The sequence below is a fragment of the Helianthus annuus genome, chromosome 4, assembly GCF_002127325.2.
Source record: "Helianthus annuus cultivar XRQ/B chromosome 4, HanXRQr2.0-SUNRISE, whole genome shotgun sequence".
NCBI classification, from domain to species: Eukaryota; Viridiplantae; Streptophyta; class Magnoliopsida; order Asterales; family Asteraceae; genus Helianthus; species Helianthus annuus.
Genome location: NC_035436.2, coordinates 33238089 through 33241768, shown reverse-complemented (window position 1 = coordinate 33241768; position 3680 = coordinate 33238089). Strand labels below are relative to the sequence as shown.

General features: G+C 33.4%; 1 long non-coding RNA gene across 1 annotated transcript; it reads right to left on the bottom strand.

The window, feature by feature from the left end:
* Positions 1–1143: 1143 nt before the first annotated feature.
* On the bottom strand, positions 1144–3473 carry LOC118491395. The gene is made up of 4 exons (XR_004891584.1): positions 3265–3473; positions 3030–3188; positions 2574–2717; positions 1144–2361 (listed from the first exon to the last, which is right to left on the bottom strand). It is a non-coding gene; the product is annotated as an uncharacterized LOC118491395 (long non-coding RNA).
* Positions 3474–3680: the final 207 nt, after the last annotated feature.

Below are 3680 nucleotides of genomic sequence, written 5' to 3'. Positions count from 1 at the left end.
CTAATGCCCGCGTTAAACGTAACTTCAATCAAAAACCAATTATTTATGTTCAGATTTAATACTATCTAAAAACACATACATTGGAAAACAAAAAAAAAAACAAAATTATTTAAATCCCAGAAAAAACTTCCTTGTAGACCACATTAGTTGTTTTATTTGTTACATTCCCATCTTTATCTAGTATAAGCAACTTCACACCGGCTCTGCTTTTAACTCATAATAATACAACATAAAGTTGACCATGTGAGAAAACTGAATATTTGAGATACAATGACTTTTCTTTATAGTCATTGCGAAACATATAGATAAGGGGAATTGTCGTCGTTGAAACTTGATAGGAATTCTTTTATCTGACGATGTCAAACTGATTCGTGGAATATACGTATAATAAATGAGACTGGTTGTATGGGTTCATTTGAATGCATCTAATTAAGTTTTGTTTTTAATGTTGTTGATATGTATATTTTTTTATACATGACATTGTCTTGGGCTTGAATTCCATGATTCATCTGAATGCATCTATCTAATTAAGTTTCCTTCTTATTTAACAATATATAATTTAGAGTAAATTATTTTTTACGTCCTTGTGTTTTAATAGTTTTAACCACTTGAGTCCAAAATAAAAAAAAAAGTTTAACGCCCTGAGTACCTACCTATTTATTTTATAACGTTTTGAGTCAAAGTTTGTTCATTTTATAACAGTTTGAGTCCAATTTTGTTAAAAGAATTGGACTCAAAAGGTTAAAATTTGGACTCAAAACGCTCAAATGGTTATAAAAAAACGTCTAGTGACTCAGGGCATTAAACATTTTGATTTTGGACTCAAATGGTTAAAACCACTAAAACACAAAGACTCAAAAAGTAATTTACTCTATAATTTAATTCATTAAATATTGTTACACTTTAATTTATTCAGCTCGTGTACTACATGGACTTATAACCTAGTATTATATAACTATAAACCATGTAAAGCCAAACTTAATATTTAGACATAGGAAAGTAAATCTTGTTTAGTATAATTACGTATTATTTTTTTAAACAGCCTTATTATTGAAAACCATGCGAAAAAAGTTAATGCAGGGAGCTCAAGGAAAACAAAATACAAGGGAAAAAAAGCAAGAAACAAATACAGAATGTGGACAGACACCAAACTGTAGTTTAGAAAAATTGCCGAAGCCGAGCTGCAACACTTGGACCATGAAAAATTTAAACAACTTATCCCATGGACCATGCTTGCACCAACCGGACTAAACTACAGTAAATTAAGTTATATAATTAGTATGTTAATAAAACACTCCACAATCATAATTAAAAACGTTATGCTTTCCCCAAACCAATTAGCTGACATCCACATGATCGAATATAATTTTGCATCTGTTATGGAACGAAGGCTCAGATATGTTGCAATAGAACTTGTTTTTGCCCAAATCCACCATGGCTACAATCGCAGTTGCAAAGTATTCATCAAACTCCAGAGAGAATCTCCAAACACAATAATTGTCATCTAGATTGCCCAGCCAAGATACAGATCGGTTCCACAAACTCCAATTTTGCTCGGGCTATGTTTATTATCATTGCCTCATACTTTCAAACAATTAGCCCCACCACCAATACAAAAAAGATAGAGCAAAATCACCAACTCATAGTTGATCAAAAGATCAAATGCCAAGAGGGAAGTTATTGTGTAAATCTGCCATGGCTGCAAGGATAAAGGTTTTCTTATCTCCAAGGATAAAGGTTTTGAGGCTCAGATATATTATCATCGGGGATTTACTGTGTAAATCCGCCATGGCTACAATACAGTTGCATGTATCAAATACATACCGACCGAGTTGCCTAGCCAAGATACGGACGGATCCAATCTGTAAATTCCAAGTTAGCTCAACATTTGGTTATAGGTAAATGTAGAGGTGAACAAAAAACCTGGTTTGTGAACCAGAACCGGTTTATGACACCAATCGAAACCAATCCCTTTCCACTTGTAAACCAGTTTCACCAAATACTAGTTTCAACCGTTGTTGACCCAAACTGAAACGATTTGAACCGGTACCGGTTTGAGAAAAAAAACCCGAAATGTGCACCTCTATGTAGATAGATGTTCTTCATATCTCCAAGGATAATGGTTTTTTGAAGCTCAGATATGTTATTATCAGAATTTAATGTCGAAATCCGCCATGGCTGCAATCACAGTTGCCTTGCCAAAATACGAATCCAATCGGTAAATTCCGATTTTGCTCAAAATAATTTCCATTGTTACAACCTTTTCAAAGGAACAACATCATCATCACAATCATCATGTCCATTCCCATAAAAGGAGAGTTGTTTAATCATACATATTACACGACGGACTCATGGCTCTTCCTACAAGCAAACCCACAACTGATTCATCAGCCAAAATAAAAATAAATAAATAAATAAATCGAGTATTGAGCTCACAAATAAGAGGCTCAGATATGTTATTATCGGAATTTAATGTCGAAATCCGCCATGGCTGCAATCACAGGTGCCTAGCCAAAATACGGATCCAATCGGTAAATTTCGATTTTGCTCAAAATAATTTCCATTGTCACAACCTTTTCAAAGGAACAACAGCATCATCATAATTGTCATGTCCATTCCCATAAAAGGAGAGAGTTGTTTAATCATACATATTATACGACGAACTCATGGGCTCATATTCTCTCGCTGGAGCCTCGTTCCTAAAAGCAAACCCACAACTGATTCACCAGCCAAAATAAAAATAAATAAATAAATAAATCGAGTAATGAGCTCACAAATAAGAGGCTCAGATATGTTATTATTGGAATTTAATCTTATTCACTCAGAGAACATAGCAAAAACAGCAAAAAAGATGCATTAAGGTTCAAATGGAAGCCACTAAAACCAAAAAGTCAAGAAGTTAAATTTATAGATCCGTATATTACATAAACTGTGCAGAAACACTCTTAATGAAAAAGTTAATAACAACCTCATGATGAAAAGGTTACAATTTACAATATTTAAAACCTTAAGTACTCTAGGTGGTTTACCTTAACCCTCTAGTAGTGTTTCTGGTTCTTCACATGGTTTTCATTGCCTAGAACTTCTTCACATTCAACGAAGAAAAGCCATGTAGACATGTGCCCTTCCCAGCTGAAATGCGTCAAAGTAATGGTAGAAGTATTGTCCAAAACAATGGAGTACCAGCCCTAATCAATTAATAATTGAAGGCAAGGAGTTAAAATCAATTAGAAACAAAGACGAAAATGTAAGCAAATTACAAACCCCAAATGCATCAAGCAAGAATGTTATATCTTCCAGTTAGATCGAATGAACCTAATACCCTTTCTGTATAATATTTTCTTGCTACCAAAAGGGGAAGCTCAGCCCTAGAAGTAGGAAAAGTAAACATAAATTAGAACCATGCTGTAAGCATTAAAGCACATATATAATCTACACTAAAGCTAATTTTTCCTTCAGTAATTTAAAAAGGACCAAATTATGATAGAAAAACGAATTGTTTGGCATCACAGTCAAAAATTATAAAACCATATTGCTAGGTTAGTTAAATATAATACAAAATAAGCTTTATAGTAGAAATAGACCTATGCATCTATTTTCGTAAAGTTGGTATCTAGATGAATGATGCAAGAGACTTTACATGCTTGTAAGGTTTGACCCGTACCTATTTATTATGCTGG